The sequence below is a fragment of the Phyllostomus discolor genome, chromosome 4 (genome assembly GCF_004126475.2).
Source record: "Phyllostomus discolor isolate MPI-MPIP mPhyDis1 chromosome 4, mPhyDis1.pri.v3, whole genome shotgun sequence".
NCBI lineage: Eukaryota > Metazoa > Chordata > Mammalia > Chiroptera > Phyllostomidae > Phyllostomus > Phyllostomus discolor.
Genome location: NC_040906.2, coordinates 22001187 through 22018319, shown reverse-complemented (window position 1 = coordinate 22018319; position 17133 = coordinate 22001187).

The following is a 17133-nucleotide window of genomic DNA, read 5'->3' as shown; positions in this document are numbered from 1 at the left end:
ATTTTTCGCCTTTAAAATGACTGCATTAAACCGGATTACCTCCAAGGCCCTCCAAGTTATCAACTGAAAAATTTGATGCCGTGTGGTATTTGCCATTTAAGACTTCCATGGAAACTGACTTCCTCTCTCAGAAAATGATCAATATTAAGAGCAAAGTTGAAGCCAGCACTGCATCTCACTTTTTTTTTAGTTTTTGTTTTTTGTTTTTGCCTTATAAAATATTTTCATTTTGAAACAATCTAAAGAAAACGGTGCTTTTTCCTGCACAGGCCACTCTGTTGGGATTGGGGAAGATCAGCTTTAGTAACTCACAATGTCATAAAACATAACTCTTTTTAGTGCTAAACACTGCATAGTCATAATCCACTTTGACAAATGTAAGTTTGAGTGCACTTTCTAAGTTTACGTAACAGGAATGACATTAAGTCAGGACTCGCCTGCTCACACCACTGACTATTTGAGAACGTGTTGCCCAGCGGATAAGAAGCTAAGCCCCTGGGAGTGAACAACCTGGTTCCTTTTTCTGCATCAGTCCCTTCTGGGCTCTTTGACATTGGGCAACCTCCATGCCCTGCCTGACCTCGGTGTCCACAGGTGTAAAATAGGAATCAAAGTGGTACTTCCTTCACCGAGTTGTGAGAAATATGCTAAAACCTGTAAAGTACGCAAGGCCTAACATGCCACAGCACTCAATAGCTATTACCTGTTATGACTTTATTATTTCAGAAGCATTCCTGAGGGTATTATTCATTGTACTAAGTGCTCGTTTATTTGATTTGATAACAGTTTAGTTGCCCAAATGTTTATTTGCCTCCAAAGTAAGCAATTTATTGTTTACTTAATTGACCGATGCACTCTAGCAGATTCGAATGTGCTTGAATAACGAGTCTACTATAAATCATTATTGTCATGATTTTAGTAATTATTAGAAAGAATTAATTGATTAGAAGGAAATAATTAATAAATTAGTAGAAGGAATTAGAAGCATATAAAGTGGAGGAATTCTTTGAAAATATTGGCAACCTACTGTTAATATTTATGTTGCTGAATATTTATAAAGCAATAAAATAAAATTTTCTTGTCTTTAAATCAACCTATTTTTTGTTTGTTTGCTCATTTTTTGTTTTGCTTTTTTATTTGTTTGTTTTTGTTTGTTGTTTTGTTCTGTTCAGAGTCAGACAGTTTCTCTGTATATCTCAATATAATTCAGACACAAGATTTTTCCATTTTTCAGTTTGCAAGTGAATCTCAATTTTACAAGACCTTCTGGTCCCCCTCTCCTCTCCCTTCTTCCTCTCCATTCCATTCTTGTGGCTCCACCTTTCTAAACTCTCCAATTACAAAAGCTAATTGAAAGTGTTCAGAAGTAACTTCAGCAATGCAGATCTTTGGTAACTACGGGTATCAAGAACACAAAGGAAAACAATCTTCCATACAACCGCTAACCACAACAACATTTGTATTTCTATTTTATCAGTTACAGTATGTTTCATTTTGATACCTGATTATAAACAGCTCCAAAGTGTTATTGTATTTAGTAATATATTTTCTATACAAACATTTTAAAGTCTTGGCAAAGTGAATTACCAGTGTCATCATTTTATTTGGACGTATGTAATGGATTTCTTTTCAGTGAGTCCCTTCTGTGTTTTTCCATCTCCACCGAGGACACCACCAGGCCAACTGCAGCCAGAGTGCGGTGAGGTGTTGGAAGGATGTCTGCGTTGTTGTGGCTGGCAGACCCTGGGGTGCTTTGCCAAGCCAGAAAACTCCTTCTCTGAAGTTTTTAGGAACAGGATGAGTAACTCGTCTGGGAAAAATGCCATCCTGAAATCTGAAGGACAGGCCGGAATTTCCACATCATTAAATATATTCCCATCTTATCACATGATTATCAAAATTCCAATGCATTCATTGATGGCTAACCTCCTACAAAGTAATGAAGCAATCAAAATGCTCTTTGCTTGCTTTTTGTACTATGTAGTGCTACAATATTACCTGAGTCCTTACCAGAAACCCTGTGCTCTCATCTCCCAAAGCCTGTGCGCCCTCCACTGTAGACAAAATTAAGTAAATTAGCATCTCCACGTCTAGCATTCTTTAATACATAAATACCTACATAATTAATTGGCTTCTCAGGGAACAACACTTTAAGGAAGATATTCTTCTCCCCATTTTGCAATAGGAGAGAAAGAGAGGTGAGTAGCTTGTTCAAGGCAAACCAGCTGAGTCCAAAGCTGTTCTTTCCCACAAACTTCATTTTTCTACACTGTCCTATAACTCCTATAAATTAACCACTGAGGATGGCTAATTGGGATTTAAAAAAAAATATTTTTGTATTTTTAGAGAGAGGGGAAGGAATGGAGAGAGAGAGGGAGAGAAACACCCATTGCTTGCTTATCACACACACCCAACTGGGGACCTGGCCCACAATCCAGGCATGTGTCCTGACTGGGAATTGAACCGGTGAACTTTCAGTCTGCGGGATGATGTCCAACACACTGGGCCACAGCAGTCAAGGTGCTAATTGGGGCTTTTCAGGAACTGTGACAGAGCAGGTGGGGAAATTGTTTTAGAAGTGAAGGATAGAAGGAACTTTTCCCAGAAGAATGATACTATTCTAATTAGGCTTAATAATCACTTTGAAATTTTAGCCTCAGAATTTTTGTGGGCATTTGCAAATAAAAGTAAAGATTTTACTGGCTTATTTCACTTAGCATAATGTTCTCCAAGTCCATCCATACTGTTGCAAAGGTAAAACTTTCTTCTTTTTTTATGCCCAAGTAGCATTCCACTATATAAACTTCCCACAGTTGTTTTATCCACTCACCTACTGACTGACACTTAGGCAGCTTCCATATTTTGGAGACTGTGTATAATACTGTAGTGAACATAAGGATGTTTGTATTCTTTCAAATTAGCATTTTGGGTTCCTTAGGATGTATTCCTAGAAATAGGATTGCTGGGTCGAAAGGCAGATCTATTTTTAATTTTTTGAGGTATCTCCATACTGCCTTCCACAGTGGCTGCCCAGTCTGCTTTCTCACCAACAGTGCACAAGGGTCTCCCCCTCCCCACATCCTCACCAGCACTTGTATTTTGTTGATTTATTGATGATAGCCATTCTGATAGGTGTGAGATGCTATCTCATTGTGGTTTTGATTTGCATTTCTCTGACAATTAAGGACATTGAGCATCTTTTCATATGTCTATTGGCCTACTGTATGTCCTCTTTGGAGAATTGTCTATTCAGGTCCTTTGCCCATTTGGGTTGTTTGTATGGGTTTTTTTGATGTCAAGTTTTGTAAGCCCGTTATAAATGCCATATGATTTCACTCATATGCAGAATCTAATGAACAAATTTAACTAACAAGCAAAATACAGACAGGCTCATAGATAGGGAGCTCATGGACATGGACAACAGTGTGGTGACTGGTGGGGAGAGGAGGATATAAGGGGACTAAATGGTAATAGAAAAAATACAATAAATTTTTTAAATAAATATTTTAAATTAATGTTATAAAAATGAGTGAACTAAAGTTTCATCAACTAATCATAATCGCATGTTTGCCTGGTAATCAAAAATTGTGTTATTTTGGAATGAAAGTCTTCACCATTATTTATCAACAAATTCACTGATAAAAAATTAGCATTTGTTAAAGTAAACATTTATGCTTATATATTAGATTACATCTTTAAAATAATTTAAATTACTAGTCAGTTATTATTATATGTGTTATTTGTTTGTTAAATATCATTATTAAGTGATATAATGTATATTATGTGCTTTGCCTAGGGTCTGACACATAGTAATTGTGAAAGAAGTTATCACTATTTTTTGTGAATCTAAAGAATATGATTCTATGTCCTCTTTCCTTTTGTTAACATCTATATTTCTCTCCTAATGATCATTGGATCCATTACTATTTCTTAAAAAATCCTTTGCAATAGTAAACTCACTGAAGTTAAAATATACAAGTTATGCTGCAGTACTGCTAAAACATGCTCCATTTTACTCTCAGATTTTATGGGTATCAATTGCAACTCCCTTGTGGAATCTTCATATTAATCTTGATTTTCTTTAACATTTAAATAAAAAGATCTTTTCCCCAAATATGAGGATGAATGGATTGAATGAAATTTTTTGCTTCTTTAGTCCAAGATGCACATAATGAAAATGATATTAAAATAATTCTGATTATAATAGTTTTTGTGCATATCTTCATAATTAGATTATGTGTTCCCTGAGGGCAAATATTTTATTAATTTTTTGATATATAATATTTTATTATTTTTAATGACAGAAATAGAAGGTAAAGGAAATCTACATTTTAATCAGGAGTAAATATTTCCATAGTTCATAACTGAAGTGTTGTCAACAAGATTTTTTAAATATATGTTATTGATTATGCTATTACAGTTGTCCCATTTCCTCCCTTCACTCCCCTCCACCCTGCCCACCCTCTCCCACCCAAATTCCTCCCCTTTAGTTCATGTCCAAGTGTCATAGTTATAAGTTCTTTAGCGTCTACATTTCCCATACTATTCTTACTCTCCCCCTATCTATTTTCTACCTACCATCTATGCTACTTATTCTCTGTATCTTTCCTCCTCTCTCCTCTTCCCACTCCCCTGTTGCTAACCCTGCATGTGATCTCCATTTCTGTGGTTCTGTTCCTGTTCTAGTTGGTTGCTTAGTTTGTTTTTGTTTTTGTTTTAGGTGTGGTTGTTAATAATTGTGAGTTTGCTGTCATTTTACTGTACATGTTTTTTAAATTTTCTTTCTCTTAGATAAGTCCCTTTAACATTTCATATAATAAGGGCTTGCTGATGATAAACTCCTTTAACTTGACCTTATCTGAGAAGCACTTTATCTGTCCTTCCATTCTAAATAAAAGCTTTGCTAGATAGAGCAATCTTGGATGTAGGTCCTTGCCTTTCATGACTTGGAGTACTTCTTTCCAGCCCCTTCTTGCTTGTAAGGTCTCTTTTGTGAAATCAGCTGACAGTCTGATGGGAACTCCTTTGTAGGTAACTGTCTCCTTCTCTCTTGCTACTTTTAAGATTCTCTCCTTGTCTTTCACCTTGGCTAATGTAATTATGATGTGCCTTGGTGTGTTCCTCCTTGGGTCCAACTTCTTTGGGACTCTCTGAGCTTCCTGGACTTCCTGGAAGTCTATTTCCTTTGCCAGGTTGTAGAAGTTCTCCTTTATTATTTGTTCAAATAGCTTTTCCACTTGTTGCCCTTCCTTTTCTCCTTCTGGCTATAATTCTCCTTCTGGCTATAATTTCTCCCCTATAATTCGGATGTTGGAGTGTTTAAAGGTGTCCTGGGGGTTCCTAAGCCTCTCCTCATTTTTTTGAATTCTTATTTCTTCATTCTTTTCTGTTTGGTTGTATCTTTCTTCCTACTGGTCCACTCCATTGATTTGAGTCCCAGTTTCTTTCCCATCACTATTGGTTCCCTGTATATTTTCCTTTATTTCAGTTAGTGTAGCCTTCATTTTTTCATCTAATTTGTGACCAAATTCAACCAATTTTGTGAGCATCCTGATTACCAGTGTTTTGAACTGTGTATCTGATAGGTTGGACATCTCTTTGTCACTTAGTTGTATTTTTTCTGGAGCTTTGATTGGTTCTTTCATTTGGGCCATTTTTTCTTTTGTCTTGACATGCCTGTTATGTAGTAAGGGGCGGAGCTTTAGGTGTTCACCAGTGCAGGGCAACTCAAGTAACTGCACTGTGACACTATATGTGGGGGACGGGTCCAAGTTGGAATAATGGCACTTGCTCCACTCTCTGATAGTTTTCAGTCATTTCCCCTACTTCCTCCAATCAAACTGGGCCTTTCTGGTGCTGATTCTTGTGTGGGTAGGTTTGTGTACGTTCTAGGACCCTGTAGGTCTCTCTAGTGAACTCTCCTGTGAGACTGGGAGTTTCTCCTGCTGCCTCTTCAATGACCACTGGTGTTTTCAATTATAGGTTTGAGGCTTTATTTACCCATGCTGGGGCCCTGGGTTGTGCGGTCTATCTCACTCCCCAGCTGTTCCTCCAGGTTTATCTGCGCACGAATGTGGGACAGCCCACTCCACCAGTTACCACCTCACCGGGTCCTCCAGCCACAGCCTTGCTGTGAAGTCCTCTCCACCCAGTTGCCTGACTCTGCTCCTCTTACCAGTCTGGGTGAATGTTTCTTCTTTAACTCCTTGGTTGTTGGACTTCCATACAGTTTGATTTTCTGTCAGTTCTGGTTGTTTTTTGTTTTTAAATTGTTGTTGTCCTTCTTTTGGTTGTGGGAGGAGGCACAGTGTGTCTACCTATGCCTCCATCTTGGCCAGAAGTCCAAATATTTTAGTAATTTTTATGTTATTTATCTTATTTACTCATTCAGGAATTACTTATTACAAACGTACCATGTACTATCCCCCAGCCACACTGGCATGCATGCATTTACCTCCATTCTTACCAGTATCACGAGGGCCTTACTCATCAACACCTTCTTGACTCTCACAGCAGCAGTCTGTTCTTCCTACCACAGGAGAACTTTGGGTTAATTTATGACTATCTTTAGCAGGAGATATGCTAATCAGTGGCTGATGGTTAATTTCCCCATTCTTCTTCCTTGTTAGAAATAAGTTAGTTAATTCGTTGGGATATAAGTTTTATATAATATATATAACACACATATATAGAATATATAACATATACGTATACATGAGAGAGATATAAGCTAATTGACACTAATTAAAAGAGGGTAAACTCACTAAAGTTATTTGAGTGAATAAGGCATTTAATTACACTGAAGGAAGAAAGACGGAGTTATAGGTTGTTTCTATTCACTTGTGTAAGAAAGATCTTGATGAAGCAGATGCATATAGTAATATTTAGTAACAATATTGCCAGCCCTTAAATACTGGTTAGTGAACCTACAAAATGTACCTGAAAGGGAGTGAACCTACAAAATGTACCTGAAAGGGCGTTACAGTGAATTTTGAAAAGAAAGAGTGGTTGTTGAGTCCAGTTACGGCTGAGAGAAAATAACACTGGAAGAGGCATTTTACTTTGTTGGCCACAAAGTAGCAAGTGTACTTGATGTACATCCAAAGAGGTGTCTAATTTGCTGTAATAAAATGGGGGACATAATGAATAAGACTGATAAATATTTATGGTATTGAACAGCAATGCAGTGGAAAACTACATTCATGGCACTGAGCCCTTTGACCATGTTACAAAGAATATCTGTTTTGGAAAGAATTTTAAAGCACTATGACCATAAAGAAAAATCAAGTAAATGTTTTATATTTATATAAATTTGTATTAATATCCTTTACATATTTGTTGTACTTTTAATTCAGCATGTATTATTTTATTATACATTAATTTCTATAATAGGGACTTAAACATATAATTAAAATAAATATAAAATAAATAAAAGACCCATTTTACTGCTTTTGATTATATATAATAAATCTTATAAATACTATGAATATTTTTTCTCCACTAAAAATTTAAGACAGGCTGAAGGTCAAGAACCTAGTCTGTGAAGTCAGAAATTCTGGAATTAAATTCTGCTACTTTCTACTTGTTTGTTTTAGTTTTCTCAACTTCTTTTACATTTAATTGCCTTATAAATATAATGGAGATAATAAAAGGACCTATGTCATAGTGCTGATTTACAAATTCAATGGGACTGTGCATACAGTACTTAGCACAGTTCCTAGTACTTACCAAGTGCTCACTGACTTATTTTTTGATCAGTTTAATGTCTGCATAATATTTCATTATAATGTCACTAAAATTTATTTAAGGAATTCACATGTTAATCACTGAGGTTACTCCTGAATGTCGTCACTGTTATAATGAACATTTCTAGCACAAAATACCATTTTTTATGTACTACAAAGTATAGATGGAATTTTTGGTCAAAAGGTATATTTTTGGTTAAAATAGACATATTTATAGAGCTTTTTAGTCATTTATGTTTGGTTCAGGAAAGCAAACATAAGATTAAAAAAATAAAAGTGGCTTAGTTGCAGAAAGATATATATGCCTGATAAAATTTTAACTTCACACTGAGAATAAGAGTTAGGAAAAAAATTAAGATCACAACATTATATTCTCAACTGATGCAACTTCAATGAAAATGAACAACATATATTGCATGTGGGTGATTGAAATAAGATGTACAAAGCATTTCGGAACATTTCAGCCTTCGGATAGAAGCCAGAAATAACTCTGGCACCAATTCCTTTGACAGAACACTGACAAGCATAACCAGCGAAGAGAGAAGGACATGGAAATGTAAGAGATGATGTCAGTACTGAAGGAGAGGGGTGTGCTGCATTCATATTAAATCTACACACAGAGCACAAGGTCATGCATTCATGGGTAGCTAGAAGAAAAAATATAACATAGATTAGGACTTATCCCTTTAGAAGATTGATACTTCAAAGTAATGGATCAATGAGTTTTAAAACTGTACATACATCTGATGTAAAATTCAATCTATGGCGGCTAAGTTTGACTCAGCAAGATGAGGGATGGGCTGGTGGCTTAGCGGAGGAGTGTGGGCAGTCAGCAACTAGACAGAAGCCAAGGGAGCGGGGATACGTCCTCTCCATTCATACACCTTCCTCCATGTTATGATGTGTCTACACCAGAGCAGTAAAGTAATGTTGGCCTGGAAAGTTCCAAGGCCCAGATAAGGAAAGAATTACTCATTGCTACAGAGAACATAACAATGCATGAAAATATCCATGCCAAACTTGCAGCATAATATTTGATTCTCTTTGTTGTATGCCTGTGAAAAACCACTATCATGAAAGATGTATTAATAACCCCTACTCTCAGACTCTGTACATGGTGGTGTTTTTCCTCTCTCTCTAGGCCAAAGATACCAAAATATTAAGTATTTAGTAAAGCTTGTTTCTTGTGATACAAAAAGGGTAATGAAGAACATGTACATTTTAGGGTTTAATAAATCAATAAAAGGGGCAAGAAAATAAGTCAAAGTACTCCCTTGGTTTTTCTATAAGGTGTTCTAAGATTAAGTTAGAAAATCAACTGTAAATGGATGTGGGTTAAAATTACTCAAAATAGAGGCCTCAAATTACCCCATGTGGCTAGAAGGTCTTATTCATTAAAAGCTACTGTCTAGTAACCTCTTAACAATTTGCTGTACATTAAATTATTTCAGTCAATCCTTCCAATCACTCAATGAGGAGAATACTATTTACCTACTTTAGTTAAGAGAGCTTGTATATCTTGTCCAATATCACACAGCTGTTAAGAGGAAGGACCGGCATTAAAATTAGAAATTCTTTGTGATTTTAAACACTCTACTATCTCAATTTTGATGATGACAGAGCTCAATTCTAGGACAGGGCAGGCTCATAAAACATGATTGACTTCCTAAATTTCTGTCTTGTATCTGTAATCAAAATAGGTCACATAACCTTGATATAAGAATATCAGGCACTACCCTCACTTACCATCTTCCAGTTTAGTTGGAAATTGTAAAGTCTAATCACCCAACCCAAGGAATTGTGGGAGAGGTTTACTTATCTGTAGCTTACATAGATCTTATTCGTGTTCCACAATAAAAAATTAATGCCATTAAAAGGCAGAGATGTAGAATATGTATGAGAATGGGGACAGTTAACACTGGATAAAACAAAGATAAGGACTAGGTCTGAAGACATTCCAAGGGTTAACAATTAGAAAGAAAAAGTAAAAAATGTGATGAGTGGGAGTAAAAAATAGGATACTGAGAAATGTTAAGACCATGCGGTTGCCAAGGAGACATCAAATCATGCTGTGGTTGACCTAGCAAGGAGAAATATTCATAAGAGGAGAAAATGGTTTTGAGAGAGATCTAAGGACAATTACACTCTAAAACAGCATATGAGGAAATAAGACACACTAGAATTTTGGGTTTCAGATGCCTGGTAACAAAGAAATGTCAGGGGTGGGGGGAATAGCAATAGATTTAAGAATGCCAAGTCTGAAGAATTGTCTGTGTAAAGGAAGGAACCTCAGAGAACAACACACACGCATGTGCACTAAAGGGCACTGGAAGGTAATTGTCTAGCAGAGAACAAAGGCTGACTTTGCTGGTGTCACTGAGCATCATCATCAAGAAAAACAACTTCTATGCCAACTTGCTCATACCAAAAGCACGAAAAATTTACTTTTTTGATTTGCAAGACCAGATCTGCAGAATCGATTTATTTCCGGTTGTCATTTAATACAGTCTGCTTTGCCAGCCATCAGGTGGCTGCCGATGTGGCATTTATAAAACAAGACGCACTCACTAGACTACTGTGAGTATAATGAAGAGAAGGTATGCGTGAAGCATACAATACAAAGAAATGCATTTTTTCTCTAAAACTGAACTGTTCATTTGGTTTATCTTTGTATATTACATGGCACCCAGCATGATGCCTTTCATTCAATATATACTAATTGCTTTTTGAATTCCATTGAACAAAACATTAATACTAACTACTCACTGATCATTATAAACGGTAAAGTGGTGCTTTTAGAGAAATATTTAAAGAAATGAAAACTGTGAGAAACAGTGGGGTTTTTCTTTTTACATACGACTTATTTGACATTGTTTACATTTTCTTAACTTTTTATATATGGTCAATAAAACTAAAATTTTAATGCAGCAAACTTTAACCACTGCTCTCTCTTATTTTTTAAACAATGAGAAGCTTTAGGCCTCCGCATAACTCAATAATTCCTCAAAAAATGATGACAGTTTATTTGGTACAGTTTAACTGAGAATATTTTTGGATGCTATCACCTACACACAGCTAACACCTCACCAACTTGCGTCAACATAAGAAAGAATTGCTTTTTGTACAATTCGACTGTCACACACTATAGTGGTAGATGTTAGAGAAACTTTCACGTGTTAATGTACAAGAGAGTGGGCACTCTAATAAAAACCCCTGTCCTCAGAAAGAATCATGAAAAGAAAACCAGTTTAAAGGAAATAAATGGAAACTCACTTGATCAAACAAGAGAATTCTATTAAGTAAAGATATCAGTATGTTAAAAGGGAAAGAACTATGTTGAGAATGACGCCCAAGTCTCACTTTGACGATTGCAAACTTGACACTTCTTCCCCGAGGCCACTGTTACTCATACCCTCCCACTGAAAACAGTGTTATAGGAACTCCTGTGGTGTCTTTGTTAGCCTTTGCACTCAGAATGTCTCATGAAAAGTTCAAGACCTCAGTCTTCATGATTTTCACAAGCAAAAAAGCATTCTTTACAAAGTAACCACATTTATTCATTATAATAATAACGATGAGGCTATTTTTCCTTCCACCTTTATTCTTAAATAGCAAATACAATGTTCACTTTGTGGCTTAATATGAAAAACTTGGATTAAATTACATGTCAATCAAGATAAACTTTAGCAATTGATTTTTATCAGCTCAAACTATTAACAGAAGAAACTACTGTTGCATATAATGCATTTCTCACTTTTTGTGGCCTTGTTTTGCAGATTCATTCTCAAATTCCTCCTCACTGGTGGCATTGACCGGCTTCACCTTAAAAAAGCATATTTAGATGAAACTGATCATTAAAAAACATCATCTACCTATTTCATTAGCTCAATTTAGAGCAATGTCAGGAATATTATTTTGACTTTCTGTGAACCCTTTCTTTAAGAATAAAGTTTGGAAAAGTCGACAATAAATAATACATATTTTAAAATGGAGCTTGGTCAAGATTTCAAATATTGGCTTGGATTTTAGTTTGATATAAATAATAAAAACTACCCTTACTAAAGTATGAGTATATTTTATTATATTTAAAATAAAAAATTAATTTATTGAGTTTTGAAACTGGCAGTTCTGATTTCTTCATGTGAAAAGAGATAAATGACAACAAATGATACAAATATTTTGATCCACTGTTCAAGGAACTAGTGTGTTGTATCTTATGGCTTTAATTTGAGAAATATCTTTAAATGTAAAATATATTTTAGATGATAGCATAGTTATCAAATTGTTTTTCCTCTTTTTCCCTGGTGATTTCACAATAAAATGGCAATGGACTGGTGGGTGCAGCCTATGTGCTAGGGGGCTTCTGGTGCTCTTCAATTTACAGCCAACTACACTGACCCCTGCATTTCTCAGCCCCATTACTAAAGCACAAAGACTTACTCAGAGCACCGCAGCAATCTGCGAAATTATTTGGCATCTACATGTTTGCAAACCTTGTCTTATGACCTTGTCAAGTATTAATGCTTTTTGAAAAATGGCACTCAAGCAGGAAATGCTTTTCTTAATTATATTGGCTACTTTGAGTATGAGGTCAGCCTACAAATATGCATTGATGGTTTGAGTAGGGAGTCTGTGTGTATGATTAGGTGGACTTGCAAGAATGAAAATCTGAGAAGTTAGGAAGAGAGTATGAAAGATCTGTAGTGTGTTAGAAAACTTGTATATATTTGTATTTTTTATTTCTTTTACTTTCAAATATTACCAATATGACTCAGCACGAAGAAAATCAATAGGCAACAGCAACAGACCTTGAATCGTTTTCTGCAGAATTGGAGGTAGGGTGAAACTTCACTAACATTGCCCAAAATCTGAGCATGCTCAGTGATAATGACTGTAATTTAGGGCTAGTTAAATGCTGTACAAAAGTGCTGTTGTTTGTTGATGGAAAAATACAAAACCTCTGAATTAGTCCTGTTTGGCCTTGGGGCAATGTGGCTTCTGTGTTAGGAGCTGTCGACCCTGTGCCTTTTCCAGCACAACTGTGCTCGTGTTTCTGGCTCCCTTCCCAGTGGCCAGAACAGCTCCATGGTGCTGCACACAGTGTTCTTGCAGTGGGCCTCTCGGCACCAGACAAGACGTGCAGGGGCTCCCCTGCTTCTCTGGCAGCTACAGTTGATGGTATTCTGTGCTCCAGTGTTTATCCTCCACATCTTCATAGCAATGTCACTTCAGAAGAGGAACTTCTCATTTTATGTTGACCAGCACACTGCCTTGCAAAATGGGAGGGGCAGACAGAATATCCTTGACCAGTGATAGAGTATCATTCAGACAGAACAAAAAAAAAAGGTGTTCTGTGCAAGTGAAGGTTTATTAATTCTCTATAATAATGTCTCATTATTAAATGACTTCTTTTGGAATGCTGAGTATAGAGAACATTGAGAAGAACTAAATCATAATGACTCACATTTGGAAAACAAGTTGCTTACACATTACAGTTTAATCAATTTAGACATGATAAATTGACACACAACACTTATTCCAACTTCATCCTGCCATTCAACACTGCAGTTTGGAAAACCAAAATAGACACATGCCTCATCCTTTCATAGATAGGGTTCCAGAGATTATCTTTAATAATTCCTGTATTTTATTTTATTTTATATTAAATTTATTCAGGTGATTTGGTTCACAAAACCATACAGGTTTCAAGTATACACTCAATGAAACATCATCTGCACACTGTATCACGTGCCCATTGCTCCAAGCAAAGTCTCTTCATTGTCCCAGTCTCCCCTGCTTTGCCTCCCTCCCCATTTCCCTCTGGTCATCACCCCCAGTCTCCCCTGCTTTGCCTCCCTCCCCATTTCCCTCTGGTTAAGAATATGTTATAAATAAATGTGTTAAGTATATAATTGTGTCTATGTGTGATATGTGTATATGTATGTTTTTTGCTTCATCCCTTCACCTTCTTCCATCCAGTCTCCCCAACCCCCTCTGACAGCTGTCAGTCTACTCCGTGTATCCATCACTTTGTTTCTATTTTGTTCATCGGTTTATTTTGTGTATTAAATTCCACATGTAAGTAAGATCATACGGTATTTGTCTTTCTCTGATGGCTTTTCCACTTAGCATGATAATCAATACATCCTGCCTTTTAGAAAGAAGTTGAGCTGGTGATTGGACTCTTGCTGCTGACTAGTGTAGTTGAGGAAGTGCTGGGTTTTTCTGCTCCGTAACTAGCTGCATAATTGTCAAGATGCAGAGGTGGGGGGAACGGAAGTGGTTCCCTGATAATTGTACTTCGTTTAGAGCAACATCCTTACAAAAATTAATTAAAATAGCAGCTTCACGATTATCAAGTTTGGAGCAGTGACAGAGGTAAGAGTTCTCCTAATGGAACAATCTAGAAGTGATTTTCTCATTTGAAAGCCAGGCCCCATATTCTACCCAGTCTAAAATGTGCTGGTGTTTTAGTTACTGTATTAAGTCCTTTTCTGACTAATATATTTTAATTTTTTTTCACTGCAAGGTAATCTAGACATAGTGATCCTGTTTTTCACAGAAAAAGTCAAGATTAAATGATGAAAAAGAATGTTAGAGATTTCAACTTCTAGTAATTGTAAACAATTTATTGTAGACTGATTCTATACCCCAAGGATAATGAAAAGAGCTGGACAAAATATAAATATTGATCTGTGTGAAGGTAGTGCCAAATGAATACTGGTAGTATAAAACAACAACAACAGTGAGGTCTTCTGAACTTCAAAATATCCAGAGAAATAAAATATGTGAAAATTGCATAAGAGTCAAAGGAATATAATTGGAATTAAATATTCTAGGTTTCTTGCATTTCCAGGATGTAGTAAAAGGATGCATGCAGGTTGTAATCACTAGCATAATCACTAAAAGGTTAACAAATGAATGCACAGCTAACAGTCTAATAGCTATAATATGAAATAAAAATAGTTAATCCAGGAAAAGGGAGTAAAGAAAAAAAGGAAAATAAAGCAGTTTGGAAAAATATAAAAAAATAATAAGGCAGTAGCTTTAAACCTCAAAGTAAATGAATTACAATGAATGGAAACAGACAAAACAGATCAAAATTGTCAGACTGGAAATAGAACAAAAACCTAACTCAGTGTTGCACACAAAATTCTCATGACTTAAAAGACATAAAAATACTTAAAAGAAATAGAATGGAAAAGGATTTGTCATGTGAACACTAACCAAAAATAGTTGATGGAGGTGTACTTAACGTGAAACAAAGTAGGCTTTAAGACCTTTCTACAAAAAGAAGATTTCATAATTATAAAATAGCCAATGGATCAAGAATATATGATCATTCTTAATGTGTTTAGTATAGCCTCAAATACGTAAACCAAAAATTGATAGAATAAAAAGGAAACTTAAATAATCACATTGGGAGATTTCAATACCGAGTCCTCAGAAACTAATAGAACAAGCTAATAAAAAACCAGTAGGAAAGAGACTTAAAACACAAATTAAAAAATAATCATATATACATAATGACTTGAACAATTACAGTTTAGTCATCATTTTAAGTGCAAATGAGCTATTTGGAAAAATTAACCATGTGTTGGGTGATAAAAGAATATGGTTTTTGACCATAGTAGAGAAATTATTTTTTTAAAGATGTAAAACAATAATGAAATGATAATGTAAAAATAGACTAAAATGTTTGGAAATGTTAAACAATTTAATAGGTTAAGAAGGAAATCACAATGGAAAATAGAAAATAAGTTTAACTGAATGATCATTGAAATATGACATGTGTTTATGAAATGCTACTAAAGCCACGCTTAATTATTGCTTTAAATACAAATATTAAAAAAGAATCTCAGCTTCTAAATCAAGAGGCTAGGAAAAGAACATCTTATGAAACTCAAAGAAAGTAATACAAAGCCAATATGAAAGATAACAGAAAAAATCAGTATTATACAACACAATTATTTTCTCTTTCAACAAAGACAAAGTTCATACTCATATGGCAGTCCACAAGCATCTGACACATGGGCCACCCCTCTGCGCGTAGAAGTTGATGCCTCTTTCCCAAGGTGCATTTCTCCTGTCTCCTGGCTGGCTTGCCAGTTGTTGGTTGGGAAACTTGGGAACTCCCCTGGTGAAATCTGAAACTGGCCCCCATACACAGAGGGGAAGGAAACACTGAAGAAAGAGGCAGAGTACTCTAGATTGCTCGGTGGAAAGTTTAATAAGCAAGACAATGTATTTATAAAGCTTGTGTTGGGCAGCCATGACACAAGTAGATCTCCATACCTGTCTGCCAGAATCTTAAAAGTTTGTATGTGGAGGCCTTAACTGGGTTCAGTCATATACCATCCAGATGGCTCCAACAACACATGGCTCTCTCAAGGCTGTGTCCTTGAAAACAGCCCCCACTGTGGGAACAGTGGGCAGAATATACATTTCAAGGATGAGGGAGAGGTCAGCAGCCTCTAATCGCCTGTGTCTAGCTCAAGAGTCAGTCTGCAGTCAGGCTCTTGATGACCTCCTCCCACAATGACTTAGACAATTTTCTCTCAGTCTTTGGCTCGTATTTTTTTCTTAATGAAATCTTTTAAGAGCAAAAGATGTTACTTTTAGTGATATCAATTTATAATTTTTTAAATTTTGTATCACACTTTTGGTGACATACCTAAAAAATCTTTGCTTAATCAGAAGTCACGAAGGTTTTCTCTCATGTGTTTCTCTAGTTTTATAATTCTCCTACATTTAGGTCTTTCATACATTTTGAGTCAACTTCTGATGTGCACTTTTTAGGGCCACATAAAACATTAACCAGTGTAGATTAAATACTGAGCCATAAAACAAAATATATTTTCTACCATAATGGAATTAAATTAGAAATTTATCAGTTAATATATTTCAAGTTCATGTATATGTGCAAATTATATGGTCACAAAGGAAATAACAATGTATATTGAACCCTATGATAATGAAAACTCAACATACCAACACTTGTGGAATGCAGGTAGTTCAGCACCTAGAGCAAAGTTTATAGTTTTAATATTTATTTTAGGAGACAAGAAAATTTAAACTCAATAATATAATCTTCTATCTTAGAAATCTTTAAAAATAGTAGTGAATTAAAAATGATGAAAGAATAAAAAAGGAAAATTTGAAGTTAAATCCAGAAGAAAAATAAAATGAAAAAAATTGACTGAGAAAAGTAATGTAATTTGAAGCTGGCTTTTTGAAAACCAATAAAATTTATAAGCCTCTCTATACATAGACTTACAAAGAGATAAAAAACATTATCAATAAGAATGAAAGCAGAGGTATCACTAAATGTTAGAAAATGATCCTGAAGATAAAAAAGAATGAGAAAGAATTCAGCGAATTCAAATTT